The 27,484-nt window shown below is 36.6% G+C and overlaps 1 protein-coding gene and 1 pseudogene across 2 annotated transcripts in view; one reads left to right on the top strand and one right to left on the bottom strand.

The window, feature by feature from the left end:
- Positions 1-27,484, bottom strand: part of NUBPL (nucleotide binding protein like) — a 226,491-nt gene that overhangs the window by 73,811 nt on the left and 125,196 nt on the right. The window lies entirely within an intron of this gene.
- LOC115516053 lies at positions 22,797-23,605 on the top strand (annotated as a pseudogene).

The raw sequence follows: 27,484 nt of genomic DNA, 5'->3' as shown, positions 1-27,484 counted from the left end.
AATCATAGGCCTAAATGTGAAAGCTGAAATCAAGCTTCTAGAAGAAAATACAGGGGAATATTTTTGTGAGTAGGCTAGGAAAGATTTCTTAAATAATGCACATAAATCTACATGAAAAAAAATTGATAAACTAAACTTTATCAAAACATTTTATATCAAAAGTCACCACTAAAAAAGTAAAGATACAAGCCACAGATTGAGAAGATAATTGCAATACATCTGAAAAGGGATCATGCAAAACATATAATGAATTCCTATAAATAAGAAAAAAAATTTTTTTAAAGACAGAAAACACGAAAAGACACTTCATAAAAAAAGAGATCCAGGGGCGCCTGGGTGGCGCAGTCGGTTAAGCGTCCGACTTCAGCCAGGTCACGATCTCGCGGTCCGTGAGTTCGAGCCCCGCGTCGGGCTCTGGGCTGATGGCTCAGAGCCTGGAGCCTGTTTCCGATTCTGTGTCTCCCTCTCTCTCTGCCCCTCCCCCGTTCATGCTCTGTCTCTCTCTGTCCCAAAAATAAAATAAACGTTGAAAAAAAAAATTAAAAAAAAAAAAAGAGATCCAAAGAGCCAATAAGCATTATTCAATGGGAAAATTAGTATTAAAACCACAGTAAGATACCACAACATACCCAGCAGAAGTGCAAAGACAGAGTAGTATTAATACAGCTCCCCTATATTAATGGTTGGAGATTAAGTTGGAACAACCACTCTATAAAACTACTTGGCAGAAAAAAACTAAAATTTAACATACATTCACTCCAAAATCCAGCAATCTCACTTCTAGAAATATACCAAAACTGAAATAATGCATCTGTATGCCATAAAGCATGCACAAGAATGTTTATAGCAGCATTACTCAAAATAGCCCCAAAGTATAAACATCCCAAACAGCAAAGAGAAAGGACATGTTTGGAATACTATATAGCAACAAAAAAGAACAAAGAAACCAAGGGACAGAAATGGCAACAATGGAGGTCCTGGACTTCCCACCTCCCATAGACACACCAAGTGTATAGCAACACACAAACAATCTTAAGTGAAATCCAGAAAGCAGCCGGGCAATTCATGTACATCATGTGAATGAGAAATACCTACACAGCAAAAGGTAGAAAAGGCTGAGATACACTCTCACCATAAACTCTACCTACACCCCCCACCCAACAACACAGTGCCATGCAACTAAGAAAGAACTCCCAACTCCCAACTTCTCCCTGAAGAGTTAAGTGGACTTCACATCTAGCACCCAAGCTTTTGCAGTTGCTACTTAAGAATTGGGCCCCTAGACTGCCTGACTCTGATAACCAGTGGAACTTGAATTCACGTGTCACACAGGGCCATAACAAAGAACCAGTCCAGTTCTTACGGGCAGGCACATGAGCACTTGCAGCAGCTTTCCCCCACTCCTGCCCCCAGGAGCGGTGTGGAGGGAAGAGGCAAAAACACCCATCTCCCGATCTTTCACTGGAAAGGGTCTGGCTGCATACTTTGTAAGTTGCTGCCTCGGGTCCAGCTACTAATTAGCACAGATCTAGGGGCTGGCTGAGATCTTACTAAGAAAGAGAGAGAGAGCCAATGCGTACTTACCCTGACTTTTCCCTCTGCCTCAATTAACAGTAAAATCAAGTTGCCAGCACCTCTCTGGAAGGAGCTTCTAAAGATGCCCCAGTTTTTATGGCTGCCACGTAAAGGGAGAGGATCTCAAACTACCTACTTCTGATAGCTAACAAGGCTTGCATTTCACAACTCTCACAGGGGTGCTCCTTATAGTGAATAAACAGTCTCAACAGGTTCAGAATTACCCCCACCATACTGTACAGCTATATGTACAGATGCAGCAAGGAGGGATGAAGCAGAAATGCCTATCTCTCAGCTTCTCCTTGGAAGGGGTTTAACTACATGCTTTCCCAGCTATTGCCTGAAGGTCTTGCTTCTAATCAGCTTCCATTCAGTACTGAGTGTGATCCTCCCCTGGGGGAGGGTCTCGACACAACCTAAACAATTGGGAACCACTAAAAACAAAAATGGCAGTTTGGACAGTCACAAACATTTGAAATGAAACCAGGAGTTTAGGCCAGGGCTTACTGACAAGGTTCATCACCTACACAAGACCAATCTGTCAAAACTAGGAGATGTGGCCATTTTATCTAATGTGCAGAAACCAACAAAAAGAGTCAAAGAAAATGAAAAATGGGAATAACTTCCAAACAAAAAAACAAGACAAATCTCCAGAAAATGATCATAAAAAAACAAAGAAAAGTGTTTCACCCAAAGATAATTAAAAAGAATGATCATAAAGATGCTCACAATGGTCAGGAGAGCAATGCATGAAAATACAAAGAATTTTGTTTATTTATTTAACATAATTTGTTGTCAAATTGGCTTCCATACAACATGCAGTGCTAATCCCAACAAGTGCCCTCCTCAATGCCCATCACCCATCACCCACTTTCCCCTCTCCCCCACCCCCATCAACCCTCAGTTTGTTCTCTGTATTTAAGAGTCTCTTATGCTTTGCCTCCTTCCCTCTCTGTTTGTAACTTTTTCCACCTTCCCCTCCCCCATGGTATTCTGTTAACATTCTCAAGATCCACATATCAGTGAAAACATAAGATATCTGTCTTTCTCTGACTGATTTATTTCACTTAGCATAATACCCTCCAGTTCCATGCACGTTGCTGCAAATGGCATGATTTCACTGTTTCTCATTGCCAAGTAGAATTCTATTGTATATATAAACCACATCTTCTTTATCCATTCATCAGTTGATGGATATTTAGGCTCTTTCTGTAATTTGGCTATTGTTGAAAGTGCTGCTATAAACATTGGGATACATGTGCCCCTATGAATCAGCACTCCTGTATCTTTGGATAAATTCCTAGCAGTGCTATTGCTGGGTCATAGGGCAGATCTATTTTTAATTTTTTGAGGAACCTCCACACTGTTTTCCAGAGTGGCTGCACCAGTTTGCATTCCCACCAACAGAGCAAGAGGGTTCCCATTTCTCCACATCCTTGCCAGCATCTATAGTCTCCTGATTTGTTCATTTTATCCACTCTGACCAGAGTGAGGTGGTATCTCAGTGTGGTTTTGATTTGTATTTCCCTGATGAGGAGTGACATTGAGCATCTTTTCATGTTTCTGTTGGCCATCTGGATGTCTTCTTTGGAAAAGTGTCCATTCATGTCTTCTGCCCATTTCTTCACAGGATTCTTTGTTTTTCGGGTGTGGAGTTTGGTGAGTTCTTTATAGATTTTGGATACTAGCCCTTTATCCAGTATGTCATTTGCAAATATCTTTTCCCATTCCGTTGGCTGCCTTTTAGTTTTGTTGATTGTTTCCTTTGCAGTGCAGAAACTTTTTATCTTGATGAGGTCCCAATAGTTCTTTTTTGCTTCTAACTCCCTTGCCTTTGGAGACGTGTCGAGTAAGAAATTGCTGCGGCTGAGGTTAGAGAGGTTGTTTCCTGTTTCTCCCCTAGGGTTTTGATGGTTTCCTGTCTCACATTTAGGTCCTTCATCCATTTTGAGTTTATTTTTGTGAATGGTGTAAGAAAGTGGTCTAATTTCATTCTTCTGCATGTTGCTGTCCAGTTTTCCCAGCACCATTTGTTAAAGAGACTGTCTTTTTTCCATTGGATACTGTTTCCTGCTTTGTGAAAGATTAGTTGGCCCTACATTTGTGGGTCCAATTCTGGAGTCTCTATTCTATACCATTGGTCTCTGTGTCTGTTTTTGTGCCAATACCATACCGTTTTGATGATTACAGCTTTGTAGTACAAGCTAAAGTCTGGGATTGTGATGCCTCCCACTTTGGTTTTCTTCCTCAGTATCTCTTTGGCTATTCGGGGTCTTTCGTGGTTCCATACAAATTTTAGGATTGTTTGTTCTAGCTTTGCAAAGAAAGCAATTTTGATTGGGATTGCATTGAACGTGTAGATTGCTCTGGGCAGTACTGACATTTTAACAATATTTATTCTTCCAATCCATGAGCATGGAATGTTTTTCCATTTCTTTGTGTCTTCTTCAATTTCCTTCATAAGCTTTCTATAGTTTTCAGCATACAGATCTTTTACATCTTTGGTTAGGTTTATTCCTAGGTATTTTATGTTTCTTGGTTTATTCCTTGGCATTTTATGGGATCAATTTCTTGACTTCTCTTTCTGTTGATTCATTATTGGTGTATAGAAATGCAACTGATATCTATACATTAATTTTGTACCCTATGACTTGTTGAATTCATGTATCAGTTTAACAGACCTTTGGCGGAGTCCTTTGGGGTTTTCCATGTAGAATATCATGTCATTTGAGAAAAGTGAAAGTTTGACTTCTTCTTTGCCAATTTTGATGCCTTTGATTTCATTTTGTTGTCTGATTGCCAATGCTAGAATTTCCAACACTATGTTAAACAAGAGCAGTGAGAGTGGACATCCCTGTTGTGTTCCTCATATTAGGTGGAAAGCTCTCAGTTTTTCCTAATTGAGGATGATATCAACTGTGGGCTTTTCAGAAATGGCTTTTATGATGTTTAAGTATGTTTCTTCTCTCCCAACATTCTTGAGGGTTTTTATTAAGAAAGGATGCTGTATTTTATCAAATGCTTTTACTGCACCAATTGACAGGATCATATGGTTCTTTTCTTTTATTAATGTGATGTATCACATTGATTGATTTGCAAATATTGAGCCAGCCCTGCAGCCAGGAATGAATCCCACTAGATCATGGTGAATAATTCTTTTTACATGCTGTTGAATTCGATTTGCTAGGATCTTGTTGAGAACTTTTGCATCCATATTCATCAGGTATATTGGCCTGCAGTTTCCTTTTTTGTTGGATCTCTGTCTGGTTTGGGAATCAAAGTAATACTGGCTTCATAGAATGAGTCTGGAAGTTTTCCTTCCATTTCTATTTTTTGGAACAGCTTGAGAAGGATAGATACTAACTCTGCTTTAATAGTCTGGTAGAATTCCCCAGGAAAGCCATCTGGTCCTGGACTCTTCTTTGTTGGGAGATTTTTGATAACCAATTCAATTTCTTCACTAGTTATGGGTCTGTTCAAATTTTCTATTTCTTCCCTTTTGAGTTTTAGTAGTGTGTCAGTGTTTAGGAATTTGTCCATTCTCCAAGTTGTCCAGTGTTGGCATATAATTTTTCACAGTATTCCCTGATAATTGCTTGTATTTCTGAGGGGTTGGTTGTAATAAATCCATTCTCATTCATGATTTTATCTATTTGGGTCCTCTCTCTTTTCTTTTTGAGAAGTCTGGCTAGAGGTTTATCAATTTTGTTTATTTTTTTCAAAAAACCAACTCAGTTTCATTGATCTGTTCTACCGTTTTGTTTTTTTTTTGTTTTGTTGGGGTTTTTTGTTTTTTGTTTTGTCTTTGGATTCTATATTGTTTATTTCTTCTCTGATCTTTATTATTTCTCTTCTTCTGCTGGGCTTGGGGTGTCTTTGCTGTTCTGCTTCTAGTTCCTTTAGGCGTGCTTGAGATAGGCCTGGACTGCAATGTATTTTCCTCTTAGGACTGCGTTTGCTGCATCCCAAAGGGTTTGGATGTTGTGTTTTCATTTTCATTTGTTTCCATATATTTTTTAATTTCTTCTCTAATTGCCTGGTGGACCCATTCATTCTTTAGTAGGATATTCTTTAACCTCCATGTTTTTATAGGTTTTCCAGACTTTTTACTGTGGTTGACTTCAATTTTCAGAGCATTGTGATCTGAAAGTGTGCATGGGATGATCTCAATTCTTTTATATTTATTGAGGGTTGTTTTGTGACCCAGTATGTGATCTATCTTGGAGAATGTTCCATGTGCACTTGAGAAGAAAGTATATTCTTCTGCTTTAGGAGGTAGAGTTCTAAATATATCTGTCAAGTGTCAGATGGTCCAGTGTCATTCAGGGCCACTGTTTCTTTATTGATTTTCTGTCTAGATGAGCTATCCACTGTTGTAAGTGGAGTATTAAAGTCCCCTGCATTTACCACATTCTTACCAATAATATTGCTTATGTTTGTGATTGTTTTATATATTTGGGGGTCCTGAATTTGGTGCATAGAAATTCATAATTGTTAGCTCTTCCTGATGGACAGATCCTATAATTATTATATAATGCCCTTCTTCATCTCTTGTTACAGCCTTTAATTTAAAGTCTACGTTGTCTGATAGAAGCATGGCTACTCTAGCTTTCTTTTGACTTCAAACAGCATGATAGATAGTTCTCTATCCCCTCACTTTCAACCTGAAGATGTCCTCAGATCTAAACTGAGTCTCTTGTAGACAGCAAATAGATGGGTCTTGTTTTTTTTTATCCATTCTGATACCCTATGTCTTTTGGTTGGAACATTTAGTCCATTTACATTCAGTGTTATTGAAAGATATGGGTTTAGAGTCACTGTGATGTCTGTAGGTTTCATGCTTGTAGTGATATCTCTGGTACTTTGTGGTCCTTGCAACATTTCACTCACAAAGTCCCCCTTGTCATCTCTTGCAGGGCTGATTTAGTGGTGATGAATTCCTTCAGTTTTTGTTTGTTTGGGAAAACCTTAATCTCTCCTTCTATTCTGAATGACAGAGTTGTTGGATAAAGGATTCTGGGCTGCATATTTTTTTCTGTTCATCACATTGAAGATTTCCTGCCATTCCTTTCTGGCCTGCCCAGTTTCAGTAGATGGGTCTGCTATTACCACCATGTGTCTATCTTTGTAAGTTAGGGCCTGTTTATCCCTAGGTGCTTTCAGAATTCTCTCTTTATCCTTGTATTTTGCCAGTTTCATTATAATATGTTGTGCAGAAGATTGATTCTGGTTACATCTGAAGGGAGTTCTCTGTGCCTCTTGGATTTCAATGTCTGTTTCCTTCCCCAGATTGGGGAAGTTCTCAGCTATGATTGGTTCAAGTACATCTTCAGCCCTTTTCTCTCTCTTCTTCTTCTGGAACTCCTATGATATGGATATTGTTCTGTTTCATTGAGTCACTTAGTTCTCCAATTCTCCCCTTGTGATCCTGGATTTTTTTATCTTTTTCTCAGCTTCCTCTTTTTTCATAATTTTATCTTCTAATTCACCTATTCTCCCCTCTGCCTCTTCAATCTGCACTGTGGCTGCCTCCATTTTATTTTGCATCTCATTTTTAGCATTTTTTAATTCATCATGACTATTTTTTAGTTCCCTCATCTCTACAGCAGTAGATTCTCTGTTGTCTTCTATGCTCTTTTCAAGCCCAGCAATTAATCTTATGACTATTATTCTAAATTCTTATTCAGTTATATTGCTTATATCTGTTTTGATCAATTCTTTTCTGTCACTTCTTCCTGGAATTTCTTTTGAGGAGAATTCTTTCATTTCATCATTTTGGCTAGTTTTCTGTCCCTTATGAGTCTTAAAAGCTCATTATGTGCCCCGCACCTGCAAGCACTGCTATATTAAAGGGGGGTCATACACTGTCTAGGGCCTGGACCTTTAGGAGGTGTTTTTTGGAGAATGTTACTTGCTCTGTTGTTGTGACTCGGGTTATTTTATTTCCTTACTCGTAGGGATGTTTTGGACCCCCCCATCAGGTGTGCTTTGACTTGTTCCTTGAAGTATCCCTGAAAAGGAAAACAAACAAACAAACAAACAAGAAACAAAGCATGCAAATACACAAACAAATCAAACAAATATACAAAAACAAACAAAAACAATCCAAAAACAAAACCCCAGAAACACCAGCTACAAGTAAAGAATAACATGGAGGCGGTGCTGATGGAAGAGCTCATACAAAGAGAGAAATGACAGGGGCAGGGAAAAAGAAAAAATAAACATTGACCAGGCAGAGAGACTAAATAGCTTAATCCAAAGAGAGAGAAAGGAAAATAAAGAAGGAGGCAGGGAAAAAGAAACAAAGATAAAGTTACCCAGACAGAGAAGCTATATGCTTTGATTAATCCAGAGAGAGAGAGAAAGGAAAGTAAAGAAGGAGGTGTAGAACATGTATCAAAAGAATGGATTAAATATGTCTGCTTAAACAAACCAACAACCAGAGTAACCAGCCTAGAGGAGGAAGAGATAAGAAGGATAAAAGGAAGGAAGAATATATCTAAATAATAAGAATTGTCCGAGAATTAATCCAGGCAATGTGGCAGCAATGATCTGGAGGAGGGGGCCGTCTGTTCCTCAGCATCTATCCTGCTCCAGTACACTGTTACCCAGTTTGGTGTAGGCGGTCCCGCCTCCTCTGTGGACCCCATGGGCCAATCCCTGAGGCCCCGCCTTGGTGGTGGTGGGGAGAAAAATGGCAAGCCCCAGTCTCTTCTCCATGACCTGGTGTCCCAAATAACTCCATTCAAGCTGTCCTCACTGTGCCACAGGCACAGACAAGGCAGTCTGTCTCTCTCCAATGATTCCCCAGCCCCTGCGCTTGGCTGGGATTCAAACTCCCACTCAGTGCGTAACTGGGGAAGCACCTCTCCATGCCGCCTGATGTGTGGTCCCAGCGGGTTTTGTCCTATCCCGCAGCACTTCAGGGAGAGGACTGCTTTCTCCTACTGCGGACTGCACCCCTGACCTAGCCACCCAGCTGGAGGGTGGCTAGCTACCCCCCCACCCTAGGTGCACGAACCAGGAAGCCAGCCCCTGTCCGGAGAAAGCCCCACAGTTAGAGATGGGATCCCTCTCTGTCCTGGTCCGAGGTTTTTCTCTTGTCCAGATTCAGTCCTATGCTTCCCCAGCCTCCCTTTCCCTTCCCTTTGTCTCTCTGCAGAAGGGGATCCCTCCACTTGGTGCCTATGTGGCCCACTTTATCTCCCCCAGTTCGCAATCACCCACCTATGGCCCATCAGGTTGTCCGGGTGTCTCTCTGGTAGACTCAGTTTTTTTTCTCCCAGACTCTTGGGTTCAAAGTCCTTTGGATTCAACCCTTCTTTATTTGAGAGACACAGGAAGTACGGATCCCCCTACTTCTCCACCAGGTTGGGCCCTCCTCAAGAATTTTAAAAAAGAGATAGAAAATATCAAAGTACTAAACACAAGTCACAGACCTGTACAATACAATAAATGAACTAAAAAACTTAATACATGGTTTCAACAGAAGACTAAATCAAATTTGAAGACAGGACAGTAGAATTCATTCAATCAGAGGAGCAAAAAGAAAAAAGAATGAAAAAATAAAGACAGGTTAAGTGACTTATAAGATACCATAAAATGGCCAATATATGCATTACAGGGATTCCAGGAAAAGAGAGAGAATGAGGCAGAAAGCTTATTCAAAGAAATAATGGCTGAAACGTCCCTAACCTGGAAAAATAGACATTCAGATCCAGGAACCTCAAAGAGTACCAAATAAGAATCCAAAGAGACCCAGACCAAAGTATTAATGATTAATTTGTCAAAAGTTAAAGAGAGAAGCTTAAAGGCATCTAAAGAAAAGTAACTTATTACATACAAGGGAACCCCCAGGAGACTACTAAGTATTTCAGACAAAACTTTATTCCCCAGAAAGGAGAGGGATGATATATTCAAAGTAGTAAAGAAATAAAATGCTGACCAAGGATACTCTATCTGGCAAAGTTGTCCTTCAGATATGAAATAGTTTTTCAGACGAACAAAAGCTGAAGGAGTTTATCACTACTAGATCAGCCTTATAATATATTATAAGGGAGCTCTTCAAGCTGAAACAAAAAGATGATTAATAACATGAAAAAATATAAAAGTATAAATTTCACTCGTAAAAGTAAATATATAGTTAAATACAGACTACTCTAACATCATGATAGTGGTGGGTAAATCACTTATAGCTCTAGTATAAAAGTTAAGCCATGAAAGAATTGAAAATTAACTATAACAACAACAACCTGCTAATGGATACACAATAAAAAATGTAAATTGTGACATCAAAAACATAAAAAGTGGGGTAGGATGTAAGAACATACAGCTTTTGGACATATTCAAAGTTAAGTTGTTATCTGCTTAAAATAAAATTATAACATACAGGCACCTGGGTGGCACAGTCAGTTAAGTGCTCAACTCTTGATTTTGGCTCTGTTCATGATCTCATGATTCATAAGTTTGAGCCCCTCATCAGGCTCTGAGCTGACAGTGTGGAGCCTGCTTGCTCTCTCTCTCTCTCTCTGCCCTTCTCCACTCATGCACATGCACATGCACATGCATTCTCTCTTTCAAGGTAAATAAAAATTAAAATAAAATTATAACATTTTTTTATGTAAACCTCATGGTAGCCACAAAGCAAAACCTAAATACACAAAAGGTAAGAAAGGAATCTAAGAATAACATTATAATCATCGAATCACAAAGGAAGAGAGCAAGAGAAGAGATAAAGGAATTACAAAACAGTCAGCAAACAATTAACAAAATGACAATATGTACACATCTATCAATAATTAGTTAAATGTAAATGGGCTAAATTCTCCAATCAAAAGACAAAGAGTAATTGAATAGATTAAAAAACAAGACCCAACTATATGTTGCTGACAAGAGACTCACTTTAGCTTTCAGGACATGCAAAGACAGAGACAAGCAATGAGGAAGTGCCAACAGAAACCAGAAGAAAGCAGTGGTAGGTATATTTACATCAGACAAAAGAAACTTTAACCCAAAAAACCGTAACAAAAGGTATAATGACAGATGGTCATTATACAATGATAAAGGGGTCAATTCATCAAGGTTATAACAACTGTAAATATTCACACATCCAACAATGAAACAGCTAAATATATAAACCAAATATTAACAGATCTAAGGAGAGAAATAGCAATACAATACTAAAAAAAAAATCAATATCTCACTTTCAACAATGGATAGACAGAAGATGTTAAGGAAACACTGGACTTAACCTACACATTAAACCCAATAAACCTGATATATACAGAATATACTACCTAAGAGCAGTAGAATACACTTTTTACTCTAGACTACATGGAACATTCTCCAGGACAAATCCTATGTTAGAGCACCAAACAAGTCTTCATAAACTTACAAAGACTGACATCATATCAAGTATCTTTTCCAACCCCTATGGAATGAAACTACAAATCAGTTATAAAAGGAAAACTGGAAAATTCACAAATACATGGAAAATAAACAATGTGCTACTGAACCAATGGGTCAAAGAAATTAAAAGGGAACATAAAAATGTTTTGAAAAAAAAAAAAAATGAAAATGGAAACAAACATACCAAAACTGATGGGCTCAGGAAAAGCAGTTCTAAGAAGGAAATTTATAGTAATAAAAGATTAAATTAAGAAAAAAGAAAGTTTTCAAACAACCTAACTTTACATCTCAAGAAATTATAAAAAGAAGGAAAATCAAAGCCCGAAGATACTAGAAAGAAATAACAAGTATCAGAGCAGAAATAAATGAAATAGAGACTATAAAGACAAGAGAAAAGATTAATGAAACTAGGAGCTAGTTGTTTGAACAGATAAATAGAACTGGCTAAGAAAAAAAGAAAGGACTCAAACAAAATCAGAAATGAAGGAGATATTACAACTGATAACACAAATATAATAAGGATTGTAAGGAACTACCATGAATAATTATATACCAATTAGATAAACTAGAAGAAATGAATAAATTCTTAGAAACATACCAAGATTGAATCATGAAGAAAAGAAAAATCTGAGCAGACCAATTACTAATAAGAAGATTGAATCAGTAATCAAATCTCTCCCAACAAAGAAAAGTCCAGGACTAGATGGCTTCACTGGTGATGTCTACCAACATTTAACAAAGTTATTACCAATACTTCTCAAACTCCTCCAAAAAATAAAAGATGAGGAAATAATTCCAAAATTATCTAAACTTATCATGATACCAAAACCAGACAAAGACAAGACAAAAAAAGAAAATTAAAGGCAAATATCCCTGATGAATGTAGATGCAAAACAAAATATTAGCAAACTAAATTCAACAGTATATTAAAAGTATCATGCACAATGATCAAGTGAGATTTACTCTTAGGATGCAAGGATGATTCAAGATGCAAACCAATCAATTTGATACACCACATTAATAAAATGAAGGATAAAAATCATGATCATCTTAAGAGATGCAAAAAAAAAAAAGATTTAACAAATGTCAACATCAATTCATGGTAAAAATTTTCAGTGAACAAGATATAGAAGAAACATACCAGAACATAATATAGACCACAGCATATAAGCCCACAGGTAACATTATACTCAACAGCAAAAAGTTGAAACTTTTCCACTAAGATAAGGAATGAGGCAAAAATGCCCATTCCTGTCACTTTTATTCAATATAGTACTGGAAGACCTAGAAAGAGCAATTAGACAAGAAAAAAAAAAAAAGGCATCCAATTTGTTAAGTAAGAAGTAAAACTGTCTTTTTGCAGATGACATGATGTCACATATAGAAAACCCTGAAGACTCCACCAAAAACTGTAAGAACCAATATATGAATTCAATAAAGTTACAGAATACAAAAAAAATCAGTTGCGTATCTACACATGAACAACAAACTATTAGAAAGAAACATTAAGAAAACAGTTCCCTTTACAACAGCACCAAAAACTAAGAAAAATAAAATACTTAGGAATAAATTTAACCACGTAGGTAAAGAACTGCATAATAAAAACTTTAAAATTTTTTTCATGTTTTTAATTTTTTTATTATCGAAGTATAATTCACATACAATGTTATATTCATTTTAGGTGTACAACATATTGAGTCAATAATTCTATACCTTACTCAATGCTCACTGCAATTAATTCTATACCTTACTCAATGCTCACTGCAATTATTTGTAGTCACCGTACATTATTACAATACTATTGACTATATTCCCTATGCTATACATTTCATCCTCAAGACTTTTAAATTTATTTTATAACTGTTAGTTTGTACCTATTAATCCCCTTTATTTTGCCTATCCTCCTACCCATCTCTCCTCTGACAACCACCAGTTTGTTCTCTGTATTTATGAGTGTTTGGTTGTTTGTGTGTTGCTTTTTGGATTTTAGATTTAAGTCAAATTATATGGTATCTGTCATTCTCTGCCTGACTTATTTCACTTAGAATAATACCCTCTAAGTCCATCCATGTTTGTCATAATTAGCAAGATTTCATGCCATACTGCTCATATTTGCTCAAGATATTGCTTTCATATCCTGGCTATTGTAAATAATGCTACACTAAACATGAATATGCATGTATCTTTCAAATTAATGTTTTATTTTCTTTGGATAAATACCCCATAGTGGAATCACTGAATACTATGGCATTTCTATTTTTCATTTTTGAGGAAATTCATACTGTTTTCTACAGTGGATCACCAATTTATATTCCCACCAACAGTGAAAAAGCATTGCCTTTTCTCCACATCGTTGCCAACACTTGTTATTTCTCGTTTGTTTTTTGTTTCTGTGTGTGTGTGGTTTGTTTTGTTTTGTTTTGTTTTTTCTTTTTTTTTTAAATTTTTTTTTAAACGTTTATTTATTTTTGAGACAGAGAGAGACAGAGCATGAACAGGGGAGGGGCAGAGAGAGGGAGACACAGAATCTGAAACAGGCTCCAGGCTCTGAGCTGTCAGCACAGAGCCCGACGCGGGGCTCGAACTCCCGGCCCGTGAGATCATGACCTGAGCCGAAGTCGGATGCTTAACCGACCAAGCCACCCAGGCGCCCCTGTTTTGTTTTTTCTAAGAGAGAAAACACAAGTAGGGGAGAAAGAGAGAGAAGGGGAAGAGAATCTCAAGCAGGTTCCACACCGAGCATGGAGCCCAACTTGGGATTCCCATCTCACAAGCCTGAGATCATGACCTGAGCTGAAATCAAGAGGTGGACACTTAACCAACTGAGCCACCCAGACACCCCTGTACACTTTAAATATATACAATTCTATTTGTCATTTAATGAAAAATGAACATACATGTATGTATGTAGAAATAAATATCAATCAGTCAATCATATACTAGTTACCTCTGAAGTAAGCACTGACTGGGAAGGCACAAGAGGGAATGCCCTGGATATTAAAAGTGTTCTAGATCTTGATTTGGGTAGCAGTTATGCAGGTGTGTATAATACATAAAGACAAGTGCACCTTACACACTTCACTATTAAATAGTTTTAAAATGATAATTTTAAAGTCAGGTAGGTGGAAAAGGGCAAAAACAAGTGTTAAAAAAATCCGAAGGGAAGCACCTGGGTGGCTCAGTTAGTTCAGCATCTGACCTCGGCTCAGGTCATGATCTCATAGTTCATGGGTTCGAGCCCCATGTTGGGCTCTGTGCCGAGAGCTTAGAGTCTGGAGCCTGCCAAGGATTCTGTATCTCCCTCTCTCTCTGCTCCTCCCCTACTCACACTCTGCCTCTCTCTCTCTCAAAAATAAAATAAATATTAAAAAAAATTTTTTTAATCTGAAGGGAAAAGCAACATCACAAACAGCTGCCACTTTTCAGAAGGAATATAGCTTTGTATATGCATATATATATTTAAAAACTTTCCTGCAATACACAGAAAATATTTTTCATATAAATACTTATAAATGGGGAAGGTAAACAAAAACAATCAATTTCTAACAATGGGGAAAGGCTGGGAAGATTTGAGTTATATATACTCACTCTGAAATATACAGCTATTGTAATGGTGCTACCATTTATTATTGAGAGGAGGTTTTATGTGCCACTACAGTGGTTTGTAGAGCAGGCTTCAGATATTCATCACACAAGTGAAATATAAATAAGTGATGTTCTTTGTCTGACTGTCCAAGATTATGAATGAATATCTACCCTGATTTTTAAAATCAGAAAAGCAGTTATGCTTCTCAGTTAAAAGAATTAGTAAGAGACATCTAAATGACAGTCACAGAATAGAGAGGTACTGTTCTCCCAGAGTCTTCTGCTATTTGAACCATATATTCAAATGTTTTTAGTCCCTGGGTCAGATACCAGTTGTGAAAACAAACAAAGTAGAAGTGACAGTACATAATCCATAATATCCCTATGGATTGAAATAGCGGCCTTTGCCTAATATATATTCATTTGCATGGAAAGCTACTAGCTCTACAAAAATAACAAAATGACACAAAGAAATTGACCTGAGTAGTAGTTCTAAACCAGGTACAATTTTGACCTCATCCCTGCTGCAAGACATTGGTAATGTCTAGAGAAAATTTTAATTATCACAAATGGGGCTGCTATGGACATTTAATGGATGTTAAGTCAGATATTCTACTAAATATCTTCCAGTACCCAAGATGGCACCCTTCTCCTCCCAACAAAAAATTATCCAGTCTAAAATGTCAATAGTGAAGTTGAGAAACTTGAACCAAGTGTTGGCTGGCAGAGACCATAAAATTTTATGTCATCAGATCATCCCTGACTTGTGTTCTTGACTATAATCTGGAAGTCAATGGCCAGATCTAGAGAGACAAGACAGCATTCACAGAAGATGGGAAGCTACCAGAAACCCTGAGTATGTAGAAAACCATTATCTGGAACCTTATCTGTGACTGAGGTACACAGTATTTCCTGCTGCAACATTTCATATCCCTTATTATAAAAAATATGCAATATCTATTTAAAATGTGGTAGCCAAGGCAATAGCCAGAGGAATATTATAGTATATTTATGATTCATAATGAGATTCAACAAAAAAATCAACTAAAAATTTAGAAAATAACAATAACCCTTGAGAAAATAGAAGAGGAAAGTAATTTAAAACAAGAAATTTATGGTATACAAAACCAAACACCTGAAGATTTATCCTTCACAATAAATCATTATAAAATATATTTTAACAGAAAATTATGGACCAATATCCTTTATGAATACTGATAGAAAACCCTTAAAACATTAGAAAAAGAAATCCAGCAAAATATAAAAATGAAAAATATCATGACAAAGAAGGATTTAATCTTAGGAATACAAGGTTGGTTTAATTTATGAAAACCAACATGGTTTATCATATTAGCAGAATAAAGAAGAAAAACTATTTGATCATTTCAACAGATGCAGAAAAAGCATTAGACAAATTTCATATTCATTACTAATAACAACTGTCAGCAAAGTATGAGCAGACCTATCTGAAGCAGATGGATAGTATCTATAAAAGTACAGCTAACATTATACTTAATGGTGACATATGAAATGCTTTTTCCCAAAGAACAGGAACAAGTTGAAGAAATCCATTCTCACTACTTTTATTCTACATTGTACTGAAAATCTCAGTGCAATATGACAAAAAAAAGGGGGGGGGCATAAATATTGAATTTCTAACAATGGGGAAGTTTGTAGCAGTTTGTGAAGCATGCTTTCAGGTATGTATCACACAAATGAAAGATAAAGAAGTAATATGCTTTTCTGATCAAGATTCTTTATTTCTAGATGACATGATTACACATGCAGAAAACTCAATGAAATCTATAAAAATTACTAGATTAAATAATTTTAGTAATGCAGTAAGATACAAGATCAATATATAAAATTCAATAGTTTCTATAAACTAATACACAAAATGAAATTTAAAACAAAGCAAAATAATAACTAAAAATAAGCCTAACAAAAGAAATGCAAGTTTACTAAACTCCAAATTACTAGTGAGAGAAATTTTTTAAAACCCTAAATATTTTAAAAACCTAAATAAATGGCAAGATACATAATGTTCACAGGTCAGAAGGCTCAATGTCGTTACTATAGCAATTATCTCCAAACTGAGGTACAGATTCACACAATCCCTAGAAAAATTCTGGCAAACATTTTGAACAAATTGACAAGCTAATCCTAAAATTTCTATGGAAATGCACCTGATCTAAAATTCCCAAAACAATCTTTAAAAGGAAAACAAGTCCAGGGGCACCTGGGTGGCTCAGTCAGTTGAGCATCCCACTCTTGATTTCAGCTAAGGTCATGATCTCACAGATCATGAGTTCGAGCCCCACATTGGGCTCTGTGCTGAGAGTGAAGAACCTGCTTGAGATTCTCTCTCCCTTCTCTATTTCTGTCCCTCCCTCTCAAAATAAATAAACTTCTTATTTGCAAATCAATCAATGTGATACATCACATTAATAAAAGAAAAGATAAGAACCATATGATCCTGTCAATCGATGCAGAAAAAGCATTTGACAAAATTCAGCATCCTTTCTTAATAAAAACCCTCAAGAAAGTCGGAATAGAAGGAACATACTTAAACATCATAAAAGCCATTTATGAAAAGCCCGCAGATAATATCATCCTCAATGGGGAAAAACTGAGAGCTTTCCCCCTGAGATCAGGAACACGACAGGGATGTCCACTCTCACCGCTGTTGTTTAACATACTGTTGGGAAGTTCTAGCATCAGCAATCAGACAACAAAAGGAAATCAAAGGCATCATATGTGGCAAAGAAGAAGTCAACCTTTCACTTTTTGCAGATGACATGATACAATACATGGAAAACCCGATATTCTCCACCAAAAGTCTGCTAGAACTGATATATGAATTCAGCAAAGTCGCAGGACACAAAATTAATGTACAGAAATCACTTGTATTCTTATAAACTAATAATGAAGCAACAGAAAGACAAATAAACTGATCCCATTCACAACTGCACCAAGAATCATGAAATACCTAGGAATAAACCTAACCAAAGATGTAAAATATCTGTATGCTGAAAACTATAGGAAGCTTATGAAGGAAACTGAAGAAGATACAAAGAAATGGAAAAACATTCCATGCTCATGGATTGGAAGAATAAATATTGTTAAAATGTCAATACTACCCAAAGCTATCTACACATTCAATGCAATCCCAATCAAAATTGCACCAGCATTCTTCCCGAAGCTAGAACAAGCAATCCTAAAATTTGTATGGAACCAAAAAAGGCCCTGAATGGCCAAATTTTGAAGAAGAAGACCAAAGCAGGAGGCATCACAATCCCAGACTTTAGCCTCTACTACAAAGCTGTAATCATCAAGACAGCATGGTATGGTATTGGCACAAAAACAGACATATAGACCAATGGGATAGAATAGAAACCCCAGAATTAGACCCACAAATGTATGGCCAACTAATCTTTGACAAAGCAGAAAAGACTATCCAATGGAAAAAAGACAGTCTCTTTAACAAATGGTGCCAGGAGAACTGGACAGCAACATGAAGAAGGATGAAACTAGACCACTTTCTTACACCATTCACAAAAACAAACTCAAAATGGATAAAGGATCTGATTGTAAGACAAGAAACCATCAAAACCCTAGAGGAGAAGCAGGAAAAAAATCTCTCCGACCTCAGCCGCAGCAAATTCTTACTTGACACATCCCCAAAGGCAAGGGAATTAGAAGCAAAAATGAACTATTGGGATCGCATCAAGATAAAAAGCTTCTGCACTGCAAAGGAAACAATCAACAAAACTAAAAGGCAGCCAACGGAATGGGAAAAGATATTTGCAAATGACATACTGGATAAAGGGCTAGTATCCAAAATCTATAAAGAACTCACCAAACTCCACACCCGAAAAACAAAGAATCCTGTGAAGAAATGGGCAGAAGACATGAATGGACACTTTTCCAAAGAAGACATCCAGATGGCCAACAGAAACATGAAAAGATGCTCAATGTCACTCCTCATCAGGGAAATACAAATCAAAACCACACTGAGATACCACCTCACTCTGGTCAGAGTGGATAAAACGAACAAATCAGGAGACTATAGATGCTGGCAAGGATGTGGAGAAATGGGAACCCTCTTGCTCTGTTGGTGGGAATGCAAACTGGTGCAGCCACTCTGGAAAACAGTGTGGAGGTTCCTCAAAAAATTAAAAATAGATCTGCCCTATGACCCAGCAATAGCACTGCTAGGAATTTACTCAAAGGATACAGGAGTACTGATGCATAGGGTCACTTGTACCCCAATGTTTATAGCAGCACTTTCAACAATAGCCAAATTATGGAAAGAGCCTAAATGTCCATCAACTGACAAATAGATAAAGAAGATGTGGTTTATATATACAATGGAATACCATTTGGCAATGAGAAAGAATGAAATCTGGCCATTTGTAGCAACATGGATGGAACTGGAGAGTGTTAAGGGAAATAAGTCATACAGAGAAAGAAAGATACCATATGTTTTCACTCTTATGTGGATCCTGAGAAATTCAACAGAAGTCCAGTGAGGAGGAGAAGGGGGGAAAAAAAGTTACAGAGAGGGAAGGAGGCAAACCATAAGAGACCCTTAAATACTGAGAATAAACTGAGGGTTGATGGGGGATGGGGGGAGGGGAAAGTGGGTGACCGGCACTGAGGAGGGCACCTGTTGGGATGAGCACTGGGTGTTGTACAGAAACCAATTTGACAATAAATTTCATAAGAAAGAAAGAAAGAAAGAAAGAAAGAAAGAAAGGAAGGAAGGAAGGAAGGAAGGAAGGAAGGAAGGGGAAAAGAAAAAGAAAAATAAGAAGAAAAAGAAAATAAATCCAGAAGCTTTACACCACAGTAGTCAAGAACACATACTATTGGTGTGAGGCAGATAAAAAATGAAGAATTCAGGGGCGCCTGGGTGGCTCAGGCGGTTAAGCCTCCGACTTCAGCTCAGGTCCCGATCTCGCGGTCAGTGAGTTCGAGCCCCGCGTGGGGCTCTGGGCTGATGGCTCAGAGCCTGGAGCCTGCTTCCGATTCTGTGTCTCCCTCTCCCTCCGCCCCTCCCCCGTTCATGCTCTGTCTCTCTCTGTCTCAAAAATAAATAAACTTTAAAAAAAAAAATGAAGAATTCAAAAACAGATCCTACCTAGCACACATTCATACAGATATCTATCTATCTATCTATCTATCTATCTATCTATCTATCCATCCATCCATCCATCCACACACATACACACAGTTGACCCTTGGACAATGTGGAGGTTAAGGGCAAGGGTCTGTTCTCCTGCACAGTCAAATTCCACATATAATTTGTGAATCCCCCCAGATTTAACTAATAGCTTACTATGTTCAGAAGCCTTACCAATAACATAATATATTGTATTATGTATGTATTGTATAATGTATTCTGTACTGATATACTATGTTCTTATAGTAAAGCTAAAGAAAAAATTTTATTAAAATCTTAAGGGAGAGAAAATAAATTCAATACTGTACTGTATTTGCCAAAAAAAATCCACATATAAGTGGACCCACACCATTCAAATCTATGTGGTTCAAGGGCCATTTGTAAATATATTAAATAAAAACTTTTAAATATATCCTATGGGTCTACTTCTCTGGCTGAAACCTGATATAGATTTTAAAAGACCTAAGAGACATATGAGCCAGGTGCATTGCATTTATTTGGGTACAGGCTTGAACAAAATGTTAAATATCTTCATAAAACTACTGAGGAAATGTAAATATAGACTGGTTGCTTGACAATAGTAAGGAGCTTTTGCTAATTATTTTCAATGTAATAATGGTATTTTGGACATATTTTAAAAGTCTATTAAATGGAAATTTAAAATAAGACACTACTACACTCTTTACAGAATGACTAAAATAAAAAAGAATGACAGCACCAAATATTGACAAGAATGTAAAGTAAATGGAATTCTCACATACTGCTAATGGGGGTATAAAATGATACAACCACTTTGGAGAACTCTTAGGTCATTTTTATGATGTTGAAAGTGTACCTATCCTACAATTGAGTCATCCTATCCCTAGGCATTAACCCAAAAGAAATGAAAAAGACTTGTACAGGAATGTTTATAATAACAGCTTCATTCATAATAACCACATACAAAAAAAGAGGAAGACACAATTCAGCTTTCCATCAACAAGACAGTAAATAAACAAGTTGAGGAACATTCATAAGATGAAATATTATTCAGCAATAAAAAAAGCAGATTGCTAATACATTGATAAATCTCACAACTTTTATACTGAGCAAAGACAAAACTAATGTATGATTTTAAAAATTCAGAAAATGATGGTCTCTAAGGATGGGGAGGGGAAAATGACTGAAAAGGAGCACAAGGGAAGTTCCCATTGTAATGGATTTTAAAAATTCAGAAAATGATGGTCTCTAAGGATGGGGAGGGAAAAATGACTGCAAAGGCGCACAAGGGAAGTTCCCATTGTAATGGAGATAAATGCTCTTTATCTAATTTTGGATGCTGAATACTTGGATATACTCAATATCCAAAACTCACCAAAATTTCACTTATCTTTACATCTTATTATGTATAAATTATATTTCAATAAAATAAACACAAATAACCTGTAAATTCATTCAATAAAACCAGAAGTTTTTTCCCCCAAAAAAGACCAGTAAAACAAAATAACACTTTGACAAGTCTCATTAAGAAAAACATTAGAAATAAGAAAAGGGATTTAACAACAGCTATGAAGGAATGTTTTAACATTATAAAAGAATACTAAGTACAACATCATACCAATAAAATTTTCAAACTACACGAAACGGATCATTTCCTAAGAAACGAAAAATTAATAAAATTGACACAAGAAGAAGTAGAAAACCTGAATAAATAAATAACAGAAGAAAATGGAAAACAAAGACCAACTCATAATCCTATGAAAAGAAATAAAGAAAACCTTATTTAAAATAGAGCTGGGGGCACCTGGGTAGTTCAGTCAGTTAAACATCTGACTCTTGGTTTCAGCTCAGGTCATGATCTCATGGTTTGTGGGATTGAGCTCCATGTCAGGCTGTGCGCTGACAGAGCGGAGTCTGCTTGGGATTCTCTCCCTCTCTCTCTGCCTTTTCCCTGCTCATGCTCTCTCTCTCTCTCTCAAAATAAATAAACATGTAAAATACAAATAATAAAATAAAACAAAATAAAAGGAGTTGGGAAGCTCTGAAGGAAGAGCTCCTGTGCATGTACCACTACATAACAAGCAGGAAGAAGGAAGTTAGAATTATTTGAACAAGGAAGTATAGTTTTTGAACAACAATTTTATCTCCTGCCTTTAAGGAAGGAGGATCCCTCCCTGCCACAGCAACAACACACTAACCACTGATTGCAGCCAAAGAAAAACTGTCACTACCTCAAACTCTTGTTTTTCACTAATAAAGCTTTGGTCAAACAACTACTTCCAATTTCCTCTTAAAACCTAATAAAAGCTGACCTTTCCATTGCCTCTTTGGACATGGGTATGGCTCACTATAATTTGCTTGTCCTGAATTGTATTTCCTCTGCTAATCTTGAATAAACTCATTTTTTACTTAAATAAAATTATTCTTTGCTCTGTTTAAAGTTAACTCCCCAAAAAAGGCATTTTGTCCAGGGAATTTTGAGAAAGAGTTCTTCCAATAAGGAAATTAATACACTAAAAAGAAAAATTAGTATAATCCTACATTTAAAAACTGGTACACTTAATCCACCACTGCATTAAAGGAATATGATCCTATAAACGTAAAATTTGTTAACACCAAAAATCTATTAAGTTCATTAAATTAAGCAATTAAAAAAATGTTTAAAAATCCTTACCATTAGTCCCCAAAAAATGAAGTGCTAAAATTCAACTCTCGTTCCTATTTTTTTTAGATTTTGGTATATATACTTCACCCTTGAACAATGGGGGAACTAGGGACACCAATCCCCCACACAAAAATCCACAAATAACTTTTGACTTCTTAAAAATTTAACTACAAATAGCCTACTGCTGACTGGAAATTTTACTGATAATATGAACAGTTGATTAACACATATTTTGTATACTGTATCTATTATAGACTGCATGTTTACAATAAAGTAAGCTAGAGAAAAGAAAATGCTAAGAAAATCATTTGGAATCCTAGATTGGTGGAGCCTGAGCCAGCACGGTAGTTAGTGCCTGTGTAACCCAGTTGGTACCACAGAAGGGACAGTGGCCACGGCACAGGCTCCACAGGGTCAGGAATCACCATGCTGAAGGCAGTGTGGCGGGTGTTGAGGTGGCTTCAGACCCAGACAGTGGCCCAGGCTGCAATCCTTGAGCTGTGAGAGGGGTTAAGAAGATGTTCATGTCTCTCTCTGACCAGTGGTGCCTTCACCTCTAGAGGGGTCATCCTCCTGACGCTTTGCAGACATGCTATCCAGCAACCAGTCTAGCCTAGTCAAGATGATGATTCACCCTCTTCCACACTATTCAAAGACTACCAGAACATTCCTGGAAATGAGAAGGCTAATGATGTCATACAAAGACTTTTGTCTTTGGAAATGGCCTACCAGAAAAAGAAGCTAAAAATCAAGCAAGAGCAGCTGATGAACAAGATCATGGCAAACCATGAGGACACCAGTACCCTGGACACTCTAATGGTTGCCTTGACTGTCAAGATCTGCAGTTATAAAGAATATATGCATAAATATTGAAAGGACAAAGCCCACAAGTGCTATCTGCTGATAAGCAGCAATCAGAGGAAAAAGATGCTCAAAAACTTCCGTAAGACCAACTATAATGTCTTTGAAAAGATATGCAAGGAGTTGGGGACTGAGTATACCTTTCTCCTCTGTACTACTGAAAAGCTCACCACTGTGGTGACCAAGAAGGTTCTGTATATTCACGTTTTCCAGGAGGCACAAAAGCAATCAATCAATCAATCAATAAGCAAGCCCTAAAAGCTGCAACAGCAACCTGGAAACAAAGCCAGAAGAATCCACAGAGTCCTTCCAAAGCTGGGCCAGAGGCAATCAAAGGAAACCACTAAATTTTATTAGATTTTCAAATTTTTTAAGGATACGAAAATACATTTACGGGACTGCCTTTATCGAAAAACAATCCATGTATAATCAGACCCATGCAGTTCAAACCATGCTGTTCAAGGGTCAGATGTCCTTTAATTCAAGTTTTTAAACACAGTGAAGCTTTGAGAGTATATAAAGAAAGTGCTATCTCTGGTTTTGATAACAGGAATCTGAAATACAGAATAATTAAATGAGTTGTCCAGAACCTAATCCAACCAACTACTTCTGAAACAAAGTGAGTTCAATAAGGAATGAAGTAAAATCAGCCTAAGTAGTAACATAAATACAACTGTGTTCAGCTTCCTTTCAATACAAAGAACTAGAAATCTGGAGTTAGCCTGAATTCCAAGTCCCATCCTTAGGTTATACTATAAATCTGACTGAGCTGTAGATAAGATTCAGATTATCCATCAGTGATGCTCTTTTCTAAGAAAGGTTCAAAAAGGAGGTAGTGATATTCCTGAATGCCATTCACAACAGTGGATAGTTGCCACAGTGCTGAGTATTTGACTCTGAGTTTTCTGAGCACAGGGCATTTCCAGGAATCAGTTTTTCAGCTGTCCAGTTACAAAATGAGACTTGACAGTAGTCTTTGAGCTTCTCATGAGCAAAGTGTTCTTGTATCCACTCCTAGCACCCACCTTAGGATTTGGCAGTTATTACTTAGTAAATGTTTCTATTAAACGATTGAATGCTAGAAAGGAGAGTTACAACAACAACAACAAAAATTGAGCACTCTATGGACTAAGCTAGAGAAGTAAATATTGCATTAACATAATAGTACCCATTTTAGAAGTGATGATAAAACCCAGAGTCACAAAAAAAGTAATGTGTCTAAGTCAGATTTATTTTACACACCTAAATATGGAATTTGGAATTCAAGCTGAGTCTCAATTTCTAGCTCTTCCCTCTGAATGTCTATGTCTCTTACTCTTTTCTTCAGATTTTCTACTTTTTCACATTCTACATTTCACTGTGGACTGTTTCTTCTAACCAATCTTCTGGTTCACTAATTCTCTTTTCAGTTGTAACTAAGTCAATGTTAAACTTAATGAACAAATTTTAAATAGTATTTTTTAAGTTTTAGAATTATCTAGTTCCTTTTCAAACCTGCTAGATTTAATTTTTTCTAGTTTCCAGGTCCTTGTTAAATCTTCATTCTTGGATTTATTTCTTTGAACATAGCAAACTTAGTTGTTTATAGTCTATCTCTAATAATTCCAATACCTCATCTACACTGAGTCTATTTCTATTTTCTGTTATATCTGCTAGTTCTTATTCATAGTGCCTTTTGTCCTTTTACACATGATTATTTTTGGCTGCATGTTGGACAATGCAATTGAAAAAAAATTATTTCAAAAAATAAACTGATGCATTGGATAATAGCATCCTCCCCAACAATAACTTTCATTTACTTCTCTTACTTCTCTACAAATCCAAGACTATTGTAACCCAAGTTCTAGACTTAAAATTCCCTGATCTAGCAGATGTTGGCTAAATTAGCATCAGTTCTCTTTGACTCTGAGGGCCCAGTATTCCGTGGTTCCAGCTCAGAGTAAGGGCAGACTACTCCTGGCAGACTCCAGGTTTTACTTATACCCCAGAGTCTTGTGAAGCATCTGAAAGCAAAAATCAGTTTCAAAGCTGCTAGGTAGGCTACAATCAACAAATATCCTTAGAACAAAGTAATTTTGAGGAAATGGGGTTATTTCTATCACTTTTATCCTCTCCCAGATTCTTCTAAGAATTTGTGATTCATATTTTACCCAGCTTCTTTAGTTGTCTTTAGCAGGAGAGTTAGTCTAAATTACCTAAATTGCCATTATATAATCAGAATCTTTTACTAAGTCAATTAAATCTATATAAGCTGAGAATAAAAGGAAATGTCTTTGTTAAAAGGAACATATAGCAAACATCATACCTAATAGTGAAAGAGGAGAAATACTGCCATCAATATCATATGTGAGACAAGGTAACTTCTGCCACTATTACTATTTAAAATTCAACTGGTGGGGCACCTGGGTGGCTCAGTTGGTTAAGCGTCCGACTTCAGCTCATGTCCTGATCGCACGGTTAGTGAGTTCGAGCCTGGCGTCGTGCTCTGAGATGACAGGTCAGAGAATGGAGCTTGCTTCGGATTCTGTGTCTCCCCCTCTCTTTCCATCCCTCCCCTGCTTGTGCTCTCCCTCTCTCTCTCAAAAACAAACAAATAAACTTAAAAATTTTTTTTAAATAAAATTCGACTGGTGATTCTAGACAATGCAATAAGAAACAATTAAGAAATATAAGCATTACAAAAGAAAGGAACACCTACCTAGAAATTCTACTGAAAAGCTATTAGAATAAATAATACTGTTTACATGGTCAAATGCTAGAAAAACAAAAATCCATTTCCTAGACCATAGCAGTTACTAACTAAAACATATAAGCAAAAAGGTTTCATTAGTGTAGAAATAATAAGAGTTTAGGAATAACTTAAGTAATATGATGCTTCAATCTTTATGTTCCAGTGAACATAAAAAACTTGTATATTTGAATATAGGTGTCTGTATTATAGGATCATTTACAAAAAGGTAAGACTTTGGAATATAAAATGTGACTGAAATAAATTGGTGCTCTTTTACTTTTATTTCTTTACTTGCTTATTATCTAACTCCCTTACCAGATTGTGTAAAAGGGCATGGATTGTGCCTGTTTTGCTCATTATTATATATTCTGCATATACTATCTAGTACATAGGAGGTAAGATATACATATTTGTTGAAAAATTATAAGTGAATAAACTCATCCAATTTTTGAGAAGCTTTTTAATGTTTTTTATTTTGTATGAAGTTTACACTAACTAAAGTTCACCTTTTATATAGGTGATCAGTTTAAGAGGATACTAAAATCTCAAGTCCAAAATCAGATAACAAGTAAGTCATAACTTTTGCTTTCAAGTATTTAAAAGCAATTTGAAAGAATGATATCATAGCAACATATACTCATAGCATGTGACACCTCACTAAAAAAAGACGGAGGGGCAGAAATCAACCAGGTTAGTGACTACAAAATAATACCACTTGAGGAGGGACAAGAATAAGAATCCTACCTCTTGATCATTAAAAAGTTATTCACTTTTGGGGCACCTGGATGGCTCAGTCAGTTAAGCATCTGATTCTTAATTTTGGCTCAGGTCACGATCTCACAGTTCACGAGATCAAGCCCCGCAGAGGGATCTGTGTCGATAGTCCAGAGCCCACTCAGGATTCTCTTTTTCGCTCTCTGCTCCTCCCCTACTCATGCTCACTTGTGTGTTCTCTCTCTCTCACTCAAAATAAACAAATAAACATAAAATTTTTTCAAAAAAGTTATTCACTTTTACAACCATAGAGCTATCTCAGAATCTCATTATAGTTGATGCTTTTGCAAGTTTCTCTGTTCCCAGTAAACCTAGATTTGATTTGTTATGCGCTTTACAAAGGTACTTTCATGTTGTAAGGTGGTTCTAACAAAAAAACTTAATGTATCTACTCAAGTAAATACTTTTCAAATAAATCTTTCAAATATTTTATAGCACAACACAAGAAAAGAAACAACCCATTTAACTAGATGTCAGTTTCCATTTCCTCACTTAGGTTAATGAGAAATAAATATCAAGTAAAAAGCACCTGAATCCACTAAAAATATGAGTGTTTTAAATGCTGTGATGCAAAGTAGTTGAAAACACTAGCTTCAATTTTTCCCTTTGTAACAAAACTTGGATTTCAGCTGACAACTTCTATACTAGGTTTTAACCCAAAGCAATTTAGAAACAGACAAGTCAGAAACTCCTTAAAAATAAATTAGGGCTTATAATGAAA

This window comes from Lynx canadensis, chromosome B3, assembly GCF_007474595.2.
Source record: "Lynx canadensis isolate LIC74 chromosome B3, mLynCan4.pri.v2, whole genome shotgun sequence".
In the NCBI taxonomy this organism is placed as follows: Eukaryota; Metazoa; Chordata; class Mammalia; order Carnivora; family Felidae; genus Lynx; species Lynx canadensis.
This window is presented reverse-complemented; position numbering and strand designations above follow the sequence as displayed.